Raw genomic sequence first — 19,016 nt, forward strand, 5'->3', positions numbered from 1 at the left:
AAGCTAATACAACCACTCTGGAAATCTCTCTGGTGATACCTCAGAAAATTGTATATAGTACTACCTGAAGACCCAGCTATTCCACTTCTGGGCATATACCCCAGAGACACTTTAATACACAACAAAGATATATGCACCACAATGTTCATAGCAGCTCTATTTATTTTTTTTTAAACGATTTTATTTTTCAAAACAAAGATAGATGTAAAGATTTTAAACATTTATTGCTTAAAATTATACATTTTTGTCAGTACTGTTTTTTCAGACATTAAAATAAATTTTACATAAAACCATGTGAATATGTTTTTTAGTCGGTACTTGATTTTTTTCAAGGGCTTGACAGTATGCATTGAAAACGTACTAGTTGCAATAAGCGTAAAGTACATGCAAAACAAAACGCAACATGGAAATAGTCAAAGTCTTCTTGTTTTGTGAATATATGTATAGTTTTTGTTTTCTTTATTTCTTGGACTTCATACAGTCTGTGAGTTGTTTCTGGGGGAGTGCAAGCCTCTGGGGTTAGCATCCCACTATCAGTGACTGCATATTATGTCTGTTCTTTTGTAACTGGGTTATCTCACTCAGGATGATCTTCTCTAGATGCAGCCATTTTCTTAAGAATTTGGTTAAGTCATTGTTTCTGGTGGCTGAGTAGTATTCCATTGTGTATATGTACCACAATTTTTGTATCCATTCATCTTCTGAAAAACATCTGGGTTCCTTCCAGCTTCTGGCTATTATAAGTAGAGCCGCTATGAACATTGTGGTGCATATATCTTTGTTGTGTATTAAAGTGTCTCTGGGGTATATGCCCAGAAGTGGAATAGCTGGGTCTTCAGGTAGTACTATATCCAATTTTCTGAGGTATCGCCAGACCGATTTCCAGAGTGGTTGTATTAGCTTGCGACCACACCAACAGTGGAGAAGTGTTCCTATTTCTCCGCAGCCTCACCAGCATCTGCTGTCATCTGAGTTTTGGATCATGGCCAATCTGACTGGAGTGTAGTGGAATCTTAGGGTTGTTTTGATTTGCATTTCCCTGATGGCTAAAGATTTCAAGCACTTCCTCAGATGTTTTTCGGCCATTCGGAGTTCCTCAACTGAAAAAGATTTGTTTAGCTCTGTACCCCATTTTTTAATAGGGTTATTTGATTCTCTGGTGTCGAGCTTTTTGAGTTCCTTGTACACCTTAGATATTAGGCCTCTATCTGATGTGGTGTTGGTAAAGATCTTTTCCCATTCTGTTGGTTGCCGTTTTGTTTTCTTGACGATGTCCTTAGCCTTACAGAAACTTTGCAATCTCATTAAGTCCCATTTGTTAATCTTTGACCTTAGAGCTTGAGCCATTGGTGTTTTGTTTAGGAAATTTTCTCCTGTGCTTATGTGTTCTAAGGTTTTCCCTACTTTCTCATCTAATAATTCCAGTGTATCAGGTTTAATGTGGAGATCTTTAATCCACTTACACTTGAGCTTTGTACAAGGAGATAAGAACGGGTCTATTTTCATTCTTTTGCATGTTGAGTGCCAGTTGGACCAGCACGATTTGTTGAATAGGCTGTCCTTTTTCCATTGAATGTTTACTGCTCCTTTGTCAAAAATCAGGTGACCATATACATGAGGGCTCATTTCTGAATCTTCTATTCTATTCCATTGATCCACTTGTATATTTCTGTACCAGTACCATGCAGTTTTCAGCACAATTGCCTTGTAATATAGCTTGAGGTCAGGGATAGTGATTCCCGCTGATGTTTTTTTGTTGTTGAGGATGGTTTTCGCTATTCTAGGTCTTTTGTTATTCCAGATGAAATTGCACATTGATCTTTCCAATTCCATGAAGAACTGGGTTGGAATTTTGATGGGGATTGCATTGAATCTGTAGATTGCTTTTGGTAGGATGGCCATTTTTAAGATGTTGATCTTTCCAATTTATGAGCATGGGAGATCTTTCCATTTTCTGAGATCCTCCTCAATTTCTTTCTTCAGAGGTTTGAAGTTCTTGTCATACAGGTCCTTCACTTCCTTAGTTAGAGTCACACCAAGGTATTTCATAGCTTTTGTAACTATTGTGAAGGGTACCTTTTCCCCAATTTCTTTCTCCACATGTTTGTTTTTTGAGTATAGGAATGCTACTGATTTGTTTGAGTTAATTTTGTATCCGGCCACTTTGCTGAACTTGTTTATCAGCTGTAGGAGTTCTCTGGTGGAATTTTTGGGGTCACTCAAGTACACTATCATGTCATCGGCAAAGAGTGATGTTTTTATTTCTTCCTTTCCGATTTGTATCCCCTTGATCTCCTTTTGCTGTCTAATTGCTCCAGCCAGGACTTCCAGTACTATGTTGAATAGGTAGGGAGAGAGTGGGCAGCCTTGTCGAGTCCCTGATTTTAGTGGGATTGCTTCAAGTTTCTCGCCATTAAGTTTGATGTTGGCTGTTGGTTTGCTGTATATTGCTTTTATTATGTTTAAATATGGGCCTTGGATTCCTGTTCTTTCCAGGACTTTTAACATGAAGGGGTGTTGGATTTTGTCGAATGCTTTCTCAGCGTCTAGTGAGATGACCATGTGATTTTGGTCTTTAAGTTTGTTTATATGGTGGATTACATTGATGGATTTCCTTATGTTAAACCATCCCTGCATCCCAGGGATGAAGCCTACTTGGTCATGATGAATGATGGTTTTGATGTGTTCTTGGATTCGGTTTGCAAGGATTTTGTTGAGTATTTTTGCATCAATGTTCATAAGTGAGATTGGTCTGAAGTTCTCTTTCCTTGTAGGGTCTTTGTGTGGTTTAGGTACGAGGGTTATTGTAGCCTCAAAAAATGAGTTGGGTAATATTCCATCTGATTCTATCTTTTAGAATAGCTTGGTGAATATTGGTGTTATATCCCCAATAAATGTCTGATAAAATTCTGCACTGAACCCGTCTGGACCTGGGCTTTTTTTGGTTGGGAGGCTTTTGATGACTTCTTCTATTTCTTTAGGTGTTATAGGGTTATTTAGATGGTTTACTTGGTCCTGGTTCAACTTTGGTACCTTGTATCTGTCTAGGAATTCGTCCATTTCTTCCAGATTTTCCAATTTTGTGGAGTATACGTTTTTGTAGTAGGATCTGATGATTTCTTGAATTTCCTTAGTTTCAGTTGTTATGTCACCACTTTCCTTTCTGATTTTGTTAATTTGGATACTCTCTCTTTGCCCTTTAGTTAGTCTGGCTAGGGGTTTATCAATCTTGTTGATTTTCTCAAAGAACCAACTCTTTGTTTTGTTGATTTTTTCAATGGTTTTTTTTTGTTTCTATTTGGTCTATTTCTGCCCTAATTTTGATTATTTCTTGTCGTCTACTTTTTTTGGGTAAATCTGCTTCCTTTTGTTCTAGGGCTTTTAGCTGTGCTGTCAGGTTGCTGATGTGAGCTCTCTCCAGTTTCTTCTTGGAAGCACTTAGAGCAATGAGTTTTCCTCTCAATACAGCTTTCATTGCATCCCATAGGTTTGGGTATGTTGTGTTTTCGTTTTCGTTGAATTCTAGAAAATCCTTAATTTCTTTCTTTATTTCTTCTTTGACCCTGCTATCCTTTAGCAGAGTGTTGTTTAGTTTCCATGTGTATGTGGGCATTTTGTTGTCTTTGTTGTTGTTAAAGACCAGCCGTAGACCATGGTGATCTGAGAGCATGCATGGGAGTATTTCAATCTTCTTATATCGATGAAGGCTCGTTCTGTGTCCAATTATGTGGTCAATTTTCGAGAAGGTGCCATGGGGTGGTGAGAAGAAGGTGAATTCTTTTACTTTAGGATAGTATGTTCTGTATATATCTATTAATTCTAGTTGGTTCTAAGTCTCTGCTAGTTTTGCAGTGTCCTTGTTCAGTTTTTGTTTCCCTGATCTGTCCATTGGTGAGAGTGGGGTGTTAAAGTCTCCCACTATTATTGTGTGGGGTGAAATGTATTTTTTGAGCTTTAGTAGAGTTTCTTTTATGAATGTGGGTGATTTTTTATTTGGAGCATATATGTTAAGGATTGAGAGTTCCTCCTGACAGATTTCCCCGGTAATGAGTAAAAAGTGTCCTTCTTTATCTTTTTTGATAACTTTTGGTTGGAAATTTACTTTATTCGATATTAGAATAGCCACTCCAGCTTTCTTCTTGGAGCTGTTTGCTTGGAAGTTTTTTTCCCACCCTTTTACTGTGAGATAGTGTCTGTCTCTGTCTCTGAGATGAGTTTCCTGTATGCAGCAAAAGGCTGGATTTTGTTTATGTATCCAGTCTGATAGTCTGTGTCTCTTTATTGGGGAGTTGAGCCCATTTATGTTAATAGATATCAAGGAATAATTGTTTCTGTATCCTGCCATTTTTGCTTTTTTGGGTTGAGTTGTGTCCGTGTTTTTTTTCTTTTTTTAGTTTTCTTGTTTAGGAGTTTTCTTGTTTTTACTAGGCTGTATTTTCCCTCCTTGTATTGGGTTTTCCACCTATAATTCGTTGTAGTGCTGGGTTTGTGGTCAGATATTGTGTGAATTTTGATTTGTCTTGAAATATCTTTGTCTCTCCATCGATGGTGATTGATAGTTTTGCTGGGTATAGCAGCTTGGGCTGGCACTTGTGCTCTCTTAAGGAGTGCATGATGTCTGTCCAGGCTCTTCTAGCTTTCATAGTCTCTGCTGAGAAATCGGGTGTGAATCTGATTGGTCTGCCTTTATAAGTTACCTGACCTTTTTCCCTTACTGCTTTTAGTATTCTTTCTTTACTTTGGGCACTTGATGTTTTTACTATTATGTGTCGGGAGGTATTTCTTTTCTGGTCCAACCTATTTGGAGTTCTGAAGGCTTCTTTTTTGCTCGTGGTCATCTCATTCTTGAGGGTAGGGAAGTTTTCTTCTATGATTTTGTTGAAGATATTTACTGTGCCTCTTAGTTGATACTCTTCTCCCTCTTCTATTCCTATTATCCTTAGGTTCGGTCTTCTCATTGTGTCTTGTATTTCCTGGATATTTTGGGTTAGGAGCTTTTTGTTTTTTGCATCTTCTCTGGCTGTTTTGTCTATGTTTGCAATGTTGTCTTCTGCCCCCGAGATTCTCTCCTCGATCTCTTGTAATGGTAGGAACCCAGATGCCCTTCAGAAGATGAATGGATACAAAAATTGTGGTACATTTACACAATGGAATACTACTCAGCCACCAGAAACAATGACTTAACCAAATTCATAAGAAAATGGCTGCATCTAGAGAATATCATCCTGAGAGAGATAACCCAGTCACAAAAGAACAGACATAATATGCAGTCACTGATAGTGGGATGCTAACCCCAGAGGCATGCACTCCCCCAGAAACAACTCACAGACTGTATGAAGTCCAAGAAATAAAGAAAACAAAAAAAATATACATATATTTACAAAACAAGCAGACTTTGACTATTTCCATGTTGCGTTTTGTTTTGCATGCACTTTACGCTTATTGTAACTATTACGTTTTCAATGCATACTGTCAAGCCTTTGAAAAAATCAAGTACTGACTAAAAAATATATTCATATAGTTTTATGTAAAAATTATTTTAAAATCTGAAAAAGCAGTACTGACAAAAATGTATAATTTTAAGCAAAAATGTTTAAAATCTATACATTTATCTTTGTTTTTAAAATAAAGTTGTTTTAAAAAAAAGACTGCATTTTCTTTGGTAGTAGCCATTTTTATTTATGAGTGCCTGCTTATAAGCAGTGCTCAGTTCTACTAGATGAAAGTGGTAGAATACCTTAGCTAGCATGTTAGAGAATCGGAGATAGAAAATAATCCCCTGATTTTTCTTTATCTTTAGTGTTTGCCTTAGAGTCAAAATTATACAACTCCATTTTCTGGACATGTTCCATTTTATACATAAGGCAAACAATAGGAATAGTAAACAATGTTAAAATAATTCTTTTTAGATAATATAATAATATCTTTTTGAAAATTATTTTATATTTCAGCTTACAATATAATGATATCATTCTCATCACATCCTTTCTTTTTCTCCAAATCTTCCTATTTACCCCTTCTAGCTCTCTTTCAAATTCATGGCCTATTTTTTATTTATTGTTGTTGAATCCATCTATGGATACATTTACAGCTGAGAGACAGTGGGAGGTATACAGACCACTGTTAAGCATACTCACAGGGAAATAAGGCTCTAGGTAGATTCATGTAATTTTCACATATACGTTTGTGATGGCCAACTTCTTGATTTTTCTCCCTTTCCAAAACAATTACTGAGCTTTTTTTCTGACAAAGGAAACTATTTGATATTTAGTGTTATTTTCAAGTGTCTGGGGATGGGAGATGAGAAGTTGTTCTTTGTGGCATGACCCAATCCATTTGCCTGTCTTTGACTGAATTATGCATTCTAACTGTTATATCTTAAACCATCCAATTTCAGGGAAATTCATTCTCAAATATGTAAATAACCCAGTCCAGAGAAGCAGATTCTGATAACATCACTGAGTTCCGTTATAACCTTTACATATTATAAATCTGTTGTTTATTGCTTTCTGGGTTTTTATACCCATAGTTCTCTATGTCTGTCTGTATCTGTGTGTCTCTACCTGTTTCAGTATCTCCAACTTTCTCTTTGACTCCCCCAAACTCTTCCTCTTGCTCTATCTCTCCCTCACTGTCCTTCACTCCCTTCCCCCTTTTTTCTTGCCTCTCTCTTTATTTTCTTCCCCTTCCCCCTTCCTCTATGACTGTCTGTCTCTTTATGTCTCTGTCTCTGTTTCTCTCTATCACTGACTCTCTCTCTTCCCCCATGTGTCTGTGTGTGTGTGAGTGTGTGTGTGTGTGTGTGTGTGTGTGTGTGTGTGTATGTGTGTGTTTGTGTGTAAACCCTAGCCTAGTGCTGGTATCTTGCTTTTGTTACCTTTTTAATTCTTTCAATCATTAGAGTACAAGAGAATTTGTTTCTGCAACACTCACCTAATTAATCCAGATAGCACCAAAATTATTTTTCAAATTTGGAGAAGCCTAGTCATATATACAAAACTATCTTGTATACAAGCCTCTTAATCCTATGTCTAGAGATAAGTATATTCTGAACATTTCTGTAATTCTTCTAGGGAAGGGCTATTCCTCATTAGCCTGTCTATCTGAAAAGGTTATTTAAGATATAAGGACTAAATCTATTTACTTATTTACAATTAACGGGAAATTTTATAAAATTTTGGCTCTCTTCTTAATATTACTGAATACAAAGAACATCATATAATCAACTTTGCAGTCAGCAGTTATAGACGGGCACATAAAAGATCTTTAACATGCATCAATATAGTACTCAACATGCATATTCTTTTTTTCTGTCTGTAATTTTTTAATCCAAAAATACTTTTCAAGTTAAATATGTTTTTAGAGCAAATATTTAGGGAGCAATATAGGTGATTTCCTAGGTTTTCTTCTTTCATTTACCAAAATTTAAACATTTATTAATTAGAGAATTGGGACTCAGAGGAAAGGAGAGGAACAGCTCTGTCTCTTTGGGTTCAGAAAGACCTGAGGCTAGAAGTCTACTAAGCAGACACTGGATTGAGTATGTTATGCATATTTTCTTCTGGACTTCCTTTCCAGTTATCTGGAACTCTTTGGGAATAAGAAGCCTGCCATCTGGGAGATATTTTCACTTTGTCTACCTTTGTCCCTCTAATTCTTTTTGCATACAAATGACTATTTCCCAAACATCTTATTTTCAACTGTTGACAGTAAAAATAGATATAATTCTGAATATATGCACAAAATATTCTTGAGATAAACATGATCAGCCTAATCCAGTTTAAGCCACTTTAACAACTTACAGTGGTAGTTTTGTTTGTTTGCTCATTTCATTTCCCAGAAGACTTTCAAATGTTTTATTGAACCACCAAACAGAGGTTTTAAAAGGTCTTACTTCTTTGGACATAATCATAAAGTTTCCATGCTCCTTAATTTTGAAGTTATCAATTTTTAAATGGCCTATGCTTTATCTAAGAAGAATTTAGATCATATCCAAAACTGTCTTCAATGAAGGTTCAACTACCGCTCATTTGTAGTTAGCCTACTGATTAACATCAAGTGTGAGGACATCCTTCCAACCATCATATAGAAAAGTGGTATTATCTTCACCCTGCTTTATCTCATAAAGCACATTTGAGGGGAAATTTGAAGAAAATTCATTAAGTACTCTTCAAGAAATAAAACGACTACAAAATAAAAGCAAAAGAAGCCCAGAAAACTCATCTGCTAATTTTGTTACGTTTATATATGTTTTTAGTTGAAATAAAAATTCAATTTAGTTTTCAGCTTTTTAACCCATTGCATTTTTGGCCAAAGCTTGCATTTGGAATCATTGAATATGTTAATCCAAAAGATGAGAAGAGAAAGACCACCAAATGAAATCTCTGTGAGCAAATTAATCACTTTTGCTCGTGCACATGGGATGTATTCACTGAATGCATAAGTTGGGGTTCTAAAGGACAGCCTTGGATTTGAGGAAGACGAGGCTTTTATATCTGAAGGGTAGGAAGGTTCCAAATGTGGAATTTAGTAGGCAAAGCAAACAGGGTTACAAGAGCAGAACATAGGCATAAAACCTTAGTCATGGTGAGCTCATGAAACAAAGACATGATTGCAGAGAGGTCATAAAAACCTATAGCCATAAGAACAGCTATTTGAAACAAAGATAGGGTTGAAAATAATGGTCATTAACGCTTTGAAAAAGACATGCTTGCCATTCCTGAAAAAGGCAGAAGCAATAGTAGTTAAGTTTACATGTGTGGTATAGCCTAAACCTTGAGAAACAGTCTTATCACCAAAAGGAATGAAGCTAGTTGGCTTTTACTATAAAATAACTTTGAAGTTTAAGATGGACACGGTCTGGTTCCTCAAAAATCACTGTTACTAAAAATGTATTTATGTTTGTATTAAATTTCTGTTAATTTTTAACCTCTTAATTAGTAGATGCTAGACAAGAATTAAAAAGATTTTTTTTTTCTGAAAAATCACCTTACTTAATGATCAGCAAGATTAATTCTATATTTTGGAAGAAAATACATAGCCAAAAATTAGGAACATTGGTAAATTCCCTGGGGCAGAAAATGAAATTAATGTATACAAGAAGTATTGTTATATCAGGATTAAAATATGTTAGACAGCAAAGGCACACATGGAACAAATAGTTAACTTTTTGACTGTTTATGTGTGAGATTTTTTTATCTGACCTGATTAATCTTTTGTACATAAACACTATGAAGTGTGAATCTGATAACTGGAATATATATTTTCAAACAACATATAAATGTAAAATAGCCAGAGATTTTTTTCTTTCCTGCTTTTTATATTTTAGATAGTAAAGAATGACTTTGATTAAGGGTGAAGAGAGAGTTGCTCATCAGACATGCAAAGATAAAGACCCTAGAAAACAGAAGGGGGGAACTGGAATCCCAGTGTCTTCTTGGAGACTAGGACTTTAAAAAAGTCTTTGAAGAGTTTTTTCCTTCCCTCGGTGGGCCCTGCTCCTGGGGCCCGTAAGGTCTTTCTGTTAAGCTAATATGTCTGGAGGGTAAGGAGGAAGCCAGTCATCTTGGAAATTCTCCATCTTTATTACAAAATAATAGTTCATCTCCCTGTCTTACTGCCTACAGCAGAACTCGTGCAACTTCTTATCCATGACTTTTCCTTCTCAGTGGTTATCCTAACTACTGTCAAGTGTTTGGAGACACTAACCACTCTAGGTTCTTCCAGTTGTTTTCTCATTCAAAAAACAGAGAAACATGCCATCACATGACATGCCATAATTCTAATGTAATATGTATAAAGTTACAGATATGAAAACTTTACAGTAATAAGGCTGGAAGTAGGGGACTGATCTATAGCTTCCTTGTGTCTTCTTATTGAGAGATTTTGACCCGCTAGGGCAAAACTTATATCTTATCCTTTATACACTGATATTAATTAAGAATAACTTGGTCTGCATATTTCTAGTGATCATTTTATACATCCAGTTCTTAAATGTATAGGTCAAATATAATTCCAGAAATATATGCATTGTTCAAATGAATTATTTTTATTAATATAGGAAAAGAATACAGGAGTGGCCTGAAATGAATTCATGAAAACAGTATAGTGAAGAAAGGAAAACATGTTTGCTAATTCTGTCCAAACCTCAGCTAGAATTGAGGTCAGCCTGGCCCTCAGGCATGTAATAATACTTATAACCACAACATATGTGCCATTGTTTTGCTTTGGTAACTACAAGACTTTCTGTTCTCTTGTGTGGGCAAACAATAGCATCACAACACAACCATGCTCCAAGTTTTAAATATTTATGTTGTAATGCTTGGCAACAGCCATCACACATCTATCAATGGAAGTACTCAACTTGTGGTTTTACTTGTATAAAACCCCTACTTCACAGTTGGATGGATATGAGTGTGTGTTATAAGTGTGCATGTCCTCAAGATGGTCTCTTAGGAAAAATAACAACTTCTAGATCATAAACCTGGTCTCCTTTTCTTGGGTGAGAACCGTCCAGCTGTACAGCAGTTTATATACAGAGTATTCTAGAGTGAAGACACACTTAGATCACATAAGTAAGTTCTTGTATGTTTATTTAAGTTTTAATTTCATATTCTGGATTAATTTCCATAAACACACTCAAGAAGTGGTGAAATCTATGAACATAATGATTTTAGATAATAGAGACATGTGAAATGGCAGGACATTTTCTTTACTTCTTTTTATTTTATAGTTTTTGTCCTATAGAAAATAGCCTTTCTTAAGGGTGAAGGGGCACACCTGTATAACATGCACACAAAGAAGAGCTCCCACAAAGCCTACGTATTACAGAGGAAGCACGAGCCCAGCTTCTTCTTGAGAAAAATGAGTAATGGACTTGTTTCCAATATTTTCCATTTTTACATTAACAATATAATTGCCTTGTAAAAATTTCAACTTAAAATTAAACAACAAGAAGATGCTCTCATTTAATTTTTTTCTATTCTCATGCCAGAAACCCTTTCCAGCTCTGTTCAGAAATGGTGATTTGATGAACATAATAGAATCATAAAACAATTGACAAGTGACCCAGGCTGAACTTGCAGAGCTTATCAGCAATAAAAGAGAAGACCAGGAGGTCATAGAGTATCTATCATGACAGAAATGGATTCACAGATGGATAGGACCCTCCCATGACCAGAGCCAGCATGACCACCCTTGTGTCTATGGAAAAGGATATCCACTGAACTCCAGAATAGCTAGCACCAGATTCAACAGCTGAACGCTATGTGTGGGAATTCAGCATTGGGGTAGGTTTCAGAAGCACTGTATGAGTGTTTCTAGGTAGTTGTTCTTAAAGAAGGTTAAGAGAACTTTATAATGAAATGCCCAAGGCTTCCTTGAGATCTGGCATTATACTAAATACAAATCAAAATGGGAAATCTCCTCATGCCAAATATCTGTGAAGCTCTAGGCTTCACTTTTACTTAATAGCTTCTAAATGATGTTGATCACAATGAATCTTATCCACAGGAGCTTTTTGCCATTAAGAATGTGTATGTAGCCATTTATCCTTCAGGTGACAGCATGAGGGGAGAAACTCAGGCACTTCAGAAATTCATCTTAGGATGAAAAATGCTGACACTTCAGGGCATCACTGACATACATGTGTGTTATGTTCTGGTTATTTGTTGAAACACAGGTGAGAAACAAAACCACAATTTTCAGGGAAGGATCTCACATTGCCTAAGAAATGGTTAAATGTAATAGGATTGGATTTATTAGAGATTGATTTCAAGGGTGAAAATTTTCTAAAACATGTAGGAAGATATAAGACAATATCATAAATTTCTTTTGATGCTTTTGTAACAGGAATTACTGCATTATTTGATCTCAGTAATTTTTAAAAAAATAAATATAATGCTTCTTAAAATATAATAAAAGGGCAAAAAGAGGAATTAAAAGTTTAAATGATGAATACTAGTTGTAAAAATACTTGACATTATTTAAACACTATACACCTGTAATTTTGCATTCAAAAGGCAGAAGCAGAAAAATCCTAAGTTTAGAGCTAGTGTAACAACTGTGAATTTCAGACCAGCCTGAGTTAAGTATTTTCATCATTGTCAAAATTTAAATGTAAACATAAAAAGCATTACAACACACCTGTGATCCTAGAACTTGGGAGATGCAGGCAGTGAGATAAAGAGTTCAAGAATATCTCAGCCACAATGTCACTCAGCTACAGTGATGTTAAGATCAGACATGGCCACATGAGACTCACTCAGAGACAAGCACACACAGATAAAAGAATATATTAAACAGTGCTATAGAAATCATGACCATGAGTATATTGAAACAAGTACCCTGTTCAAAATTGTGCTTAATTTGGTGTGTGTGTGTGTGTGTGTGTGTGTGTGTGTGCTTGCTGAAATTTTCCATTCAAGTTGCTTACAATACCATAGGCAGTGACAACCTCCTAGTATATAACAGTGAATGTACTGTCATAAAGAGAACTATGTATATGTGTGTCCAGGTAATAGATTTTCAGAATTAGCACAGTCAAATGTTGTATTTTACTGAGCTTGAGGGGAAAGCTCAAATGAGAGAACAGCTTCAATTTATCTCAGTGTTTCCATTTTATAGAAATCTCTGAGTACCCCAGAAACAACTCACAGGCCATATTATGCTTAAAAAAAAAAAAAAAAAGAAAAAACAGAAAAAGAAGCAAAAATTTGAAAGCCTCAGTCCTTCTTAGAAAAAAAAAATTCTAAGAAGATAGCCTTGTGGCAATTTTTGGTATTCAAAAACCATTATGTTTGCTCTATATACTCCAAGAAAACTTTGACTGCCTCCATGTTACATTCTGTTCTACATGTACTTTATGCTTAATAAATAACTACGATTTCAATGCATACTATCAAACCTTTAAAAGAACCAAGTACTGGCAAAATATATTCATAATGTTTTATGCCAAAATAATTTTAAAAAATCTGTACATGTATATATCCTTTTTAAATAAAGTTGTAAGAAAAAACAAGATATATCTTGCAAGGAAGGAAATAATTATCTTTAAAAGGAAAAGAACAATAGAAACGGTTCAGATTTTGGCATTATGCAAAATTAAATGTGTGTTAAAAATGCATATTGAATTTCTCTTCTGAATGTTTGGATTTCGAGCTTGGTAGCATTATGCTGAATGCTTGCATTAGATGTATATGGCACAAGACCTGTGTATATAAATATCAAATTAAGAATACTATTTATTTAAGTTTATTTTCCAATTATATAATTATTCACCAAACTATTTGTGAGACTTTATATTTTATTTGTAATAGTATAGATGTTCCCAATGTTATTCAATGATATTCAATAATCAATACATCTGATAATGTTAACTAGTCTTCGATTTTCCGTTGCAAAACAAATTCCAAAATGTCAGAAAAGATTATTTTTGTTATTTTTATTGGACATTCTATATATTTACATTTCAAATATTATCCCATTTTCTTCACTTCTGTCCTCCCTCCCCCTCCCTTACTTCTATGAAGGTGCTCCCTCTCTTACTCATTTACTTCCAGTTCAGCACATTGATAGTCCCACAGTGGAAAAATGAGCCTTCATTGGACAAAAGGCATCTCCTTCCATTGATGCCAGACAATGCTGTTTTCTGCTACATATGCAACTGGAGCCATGGGTCTCTCCATGCATACTAATTGATTTGTGCTTTTGCCCCTGGGACCTCTGGTGGTTTGGTTGGTTGATAATATTGTTCTTGCCATGGGGTAGCAAAACCTTTCAGCTTCTTCAGTCCTTTCTCTATCTCTTTCATTTGCATACCTGTGTTCAGTTTGATGGTTAGCTGCAAGCATCCTCATCTATATAAGTATGGCTCTGTCAGAGCCTATGAAATAGCCTTCATATCAGGCTCCTGCCAGTAAGCACTTCTTGGCATCAGCAATAGTGTGTGGGTTTGGTGGTTGCATATGGGATGGATCCCCAGGTGAGGCAGTCTCCAATCCCTGCTCCCCTATTTGTCCTTGTGTATACTTCTATGCATATTTTGTATTCATTTTCATTTTTTAAGGCCAACCTGGCCTAGAAAGTCTAAAATAGCTTGGGAGATATGACAATTAATTATTTAGCATCCCTGGATATATATTTGACTATTTTTCTTCATTGTCATTTATCTGGGATTCATTTTTATTGCCATAATGACTACATCCATTGCTTAGAATGATAAAATAGAGTTTTGATTTGTATATAGGACTGCAATATGTGTATATACATATTTATGTACATATTACTCCAGGCCACAGTTTATTGGTAAGCTTTGTCACTGACCATCAAAACCCTGCAGTCACTTACTTGTAGTCAAACAAATTTGAGTTTATTTCAACAGAGACTTTTGGAATGGGCTTATACTTGGGGGTTTGTTTTCTTGGGTCATACATGAAGAGAGAAAGCTTTAAGATAGGAAATCTTTGCAGGAAGTAGAAAGAATGTAGAAGAATGGGAACTGCTGTAAAAAATGAAAAAAATCACTTATGTTGGCAGAAAGATATTTTCTTTGGTTTGCCTTGAATTTCATGTTCTGTTTGTTTAGACAAAATTATGCAGTTCTTTTCTGTCTTATGAATTATGGCTACAGAATGGCTTCAAGTGATTTGGATGATTATTTAGGTTGTAACCACCACAAGTTATCTGTTTATCCTAAAATTTTACCTTGCTTTCAACTTCCTCCCTCCTTTTTTGTGTACGTTATGTGTTCATACAATATGGATATAGCCAGTCCTGATTCCTGTCACATGGGTGAAGCCCATGATTCATGTCTTTATGTTGTATTTTGATTAGAGATTTAGTAGCAGTAGAACACTGTGGGATAGATGGCAGATACACAGATCAGTTTTACATTTCATCTTTGGTCAGTAGCCATTGAAAATTTCAGTCCTGCTTCCTTGGATAAGTGGTTGTTCTCTTTGAGATTAGTATGATGGTATTTTTCTCCCTGTATTACCTTGAATGCATGTGTGTGTGTATGGGAGGTGAGTTCACAAACACCAAATTCAATGACTTGCATTTTGTCTCCTTTGAGACAGACCTTTGAATGATAAGCAGTTCAAAGGTTCATTCAGAGTAAACAAATCATTTATCAGTGTGTTCATGTGTATTCCTTCCCTCATAAATACTTGCACATTTGTTCTTGTAATACATGATATGTAGTGCTTGTTGCATAGGTGATTAGGTGCAATATCATCCTCAACTAGGAACATATCAGGAATTTAAATTCTGAACCACACCCAAATCTATTCAGCCAGAAGCTCTAGGTATGGGATAATTTCTTCTGTTTTATCTAACATCTAACATAGTTCAATCCAATGTTAGCTAAAAATTGAGGATTGACTATATTGATTTTCTCCCCTAATCACATAGAACATCTTGTGCAAAGGGAAGAGGACTTACAAAGTATACTGACATATAAATCCCCACTCAACTGCCATCAGAATCTCAGGGCATGGGCCTGGGTCTTAATAATTTTAAAAATGTTTTTTGATTAATTACATGTTGAGAAAGGTTGGAGAGTCTTTGTGTTATGTGGGCAAAGGCAAAAAAAAAATTTTCTTTTCTCTTCCATTCATCCTTAAAGCTGTTGTTTTCATTTGGAGAATGATTTTGAAGCATCAGTTGAAATTGAAAATTCATGTAATATAGAATATAGCAATTCGGTCTTGAAGGATACACTGAATCAAATGTATTAGTGTACACAGTGTAGTCTATATAAGACTCTTTCCCCAAGTTTTACAATAGGAACAGATCTAAATATGATAGAGTCTATAGCTGAGGGAGAGATAAATTGTATAGTATTCATAAGATGCTGCACAACCCTATAGTTGAAAGAGACTATATAAGCTATCTCAGGATAAATCTAAAAAGTATAATGACAACTGAACACAACAACCTGGAAAAATACTACATACAATTTTAGTAAATCTCCAAAACCACACTGAAATAATGTTGTATCTTGTTATCGGCACAATGCATTGTGTAGTAAAATTTAGAGCAAGTATGTGGATGATTTGTACAGCTTCAATAAAGCACTACTCCTGTGGGAAGTAGAAAGGGATAGAGTTCTGTGAATTTTAGAAATGTCTTTAATGTTTTATTTCTCTAAGGCATAAATAAAGCACATATAACAAAACATTACATTTTAAAATGTGTCTGGGGACTGCTACTTGGAATTCTAGAATTACTCTCCTCATCCATTCTCTTGCCAACACTTGTAACCTGTACTGCTTCCTTTTAAACCAGTCTGTCAATTCTTCATTGGCTACCAAATACATGGGTGAATAACATGTTTTAAAGAATGTGTGTGTGTGTGTGTGTGTGTGTGTGTGTGTGTATTGTGTATACACATAAGTATATTGTTGTCAGTAAATTGTTTTTGAAGGTACATGTACAAGTGTCTTTCTACCCCATATAGAATATTGATGACAGAAAAAATTAATGATTCCACAAAAGTCTAGTTTGCTTTAAAATGATTTTAGTGGACTTGCTGGCAGATTGTGAGAAATTATTTAGAGGAGTGTGGTAACTCATAACTACTGCATCACCATAAAGTTTTCGTCTATCACAAATGATGATTTCATGGTAGTTACATTATAAAAATCTCCCTTTTTAGAAAACGTTCAACTTTCCACATAGCCCTAAGAGCACATGAAGAGGAGGAAGAAGAGCTAGTGCTGACTGGAATCCTAAATGAGCATCCCATGTTTTTACTTGTGTCTTTTTCTAGGTATTGTTAACAGTTTCATAAACTTCCCCACAGACCTAGTTCTCACTGTGCTGGGCTGCGCAATTAGTTACTATGGAAACCAGGTAATCTATTTGAAAATCAAAAGCCTCCCAACCAAAAAAAGCCCAGGTCCAGACGGGTTCAGTGCAGAATTTTATCAGATATTTATTGGGGATATAACACCAATATTCGCAAAACTATTCCAAAAGATAGAATCAGATGGAATATTACCCAACTCATTTTTTGAGGCTACAATAACCCTCGTACCTAAGCCACACAAACCCCACAAGGAAAGAGAACTTCAGACCAATCTCACTTATGAACATTGATGCAAAAATACTCAACAAAATCCTTGCAAACCGAATCCAAGAACACATCAAAAACATCATTCATCATGACCAAGTAGGCTTCATCCCTGGGATGCAGGGATGGTTTAACATAAGGAAATCCATCAATGTAATCCACCATATAAACAAACTTAAAGACCAAAATCACATGGTCATCTCACTAGACGCTGAGAAAGCATTCAACAAAATCCAACACCCCTTCATGTTAAAAGTCCTGGAAAGAACAGGAATCCAAGGTCCATACTTAAACATAATAAAAGCAATATACAGCAAACCAACAGCCAACATCAAACTTAAAGGCGAGAAACTTGAAGCAATCCCACTAAAATCAGGGACTCCACAAGGCTGCCCACTCTCCCCCTACCTATTGAACATAGTACTGGAAGTCCTGGCTGGAGCAATTAGACAGCAAAAGGAGATCAAGGGGATACAAATCGGAAAGGAAGAAATAAAAACATCACTCTTTCCCGATGACATGATAGTGTACTTGAGTGACCCCAAAAATTTCACCAGAGAACTCCTACAGCTGATAAACAAGTTCAGCAAAGTGGCCGGATACAAAATTAACTCAAACAAATCAGTAGCCTTCCTATACTCAAAGGACAAACATGTAGAGAAAGAAATTAGGGAAAAGGTACCCTTCACAATAGTTACAAAAACTATGAAATACCTTGGTGTGACTCTAACTAAGCAAGTGAAGGACCTGTATGACAAGAACTCAAACCTCTAAAGAAAGAAATTGAGGAGGATCTCAGAAAATGGAAAGATCTCCCATGCTCATGGATTGGAAAGATCAACATCTTAAAAATGGCTATCCTACCAAAAGCAATCTACAGATTCAATGCAATCCCCATCAAAATTCCAACCCAGTTCTTCATGGAATTGGAAAGATCAATGTGCAATTTCATATGGAATAACAAAAGACCTAGAATAGCGAAATCCATCCTCAACAACAAAAAAACATCTGCGGGAATCACTATCCCTGACCTCAAGCGATATTACAAGGCAATTCTGCTGAAAACTGCATGGTACTGGTACAGAAATAGGCAAGTGGATCAATGGAATAGAATAGAAGATCCAGAAATGAGCCCTCATGTATATGGTCACCTGATTTTTGACAAAGGAGCAGTAAACATTCAATGGAAAAAGGACAGCCTATTCAACAAATCGTGCTGGTCCAACTGGCACTCAACATGCAAAAGAATGAAAATAGACCCGTTCTTATCTCCTTGTACAAAGCTCAAGTGTAAGTGGATTAAAGATCTCCACATTAAACCAGATACACTGGAACTATTAGATGAGAAAGTAGGGAAAACCTTAGAACACATAGGCACAGGAGAAAATTTCCTGAACAAAACACCAATGGCTCAAGCTCTAAGGTCAAAGATTAACAAATGGGACTTAATGAGATTGCAAAGTTTCTGTAAGGCTAAGGACATCGTCAAGAAAACAAAACGGCAACCAACAGAATGGGAAAAGATCTTTACCAACACCACATCAGATAGAGGCCTAATATCCAAGGTGTACAAGGAACTCAAAAAGCTAGACACCAGAGAATCAAATAACCCTATTAAAAAATGGGGTACAGAGCTAAACAAATCATTTTCAGTTGAGGAACACCGAATGGCTGAAAAACATCTGAGGAAGTGCTGGACATCCTTAGCCATCAGGGAAATGCAAATCAAAGCAACCCTAAGATTCCACCTCACACCAGTCAGATTGGCCAAGATCCAAAACTCAGATGACAGCAGATGCTGGCGAGGCTGTGGAGAAAGAGGAACACTTCTCCACTGTTGGTGGGGTTGCAAGCTAATACAACCACTCTGGAAATCTGTCTGGCGATACCTCAGAAAATTGGATATAGTACTACCTGAAGACCCAGCTATTCCACTTCTGGG

The sequence above is a fragment of the Micromys minutus genome, assembly GCF_963924665.1.
Source record: "Micromys minutus genome assembly, chromosome: 1".
NCBI classification, from domain to species: domain Eukaryota; kingdom Metazoa; phylum Chordata; class Mammalia; order Rodentia; family Muridae; genus Micromys; species Micromys minutus.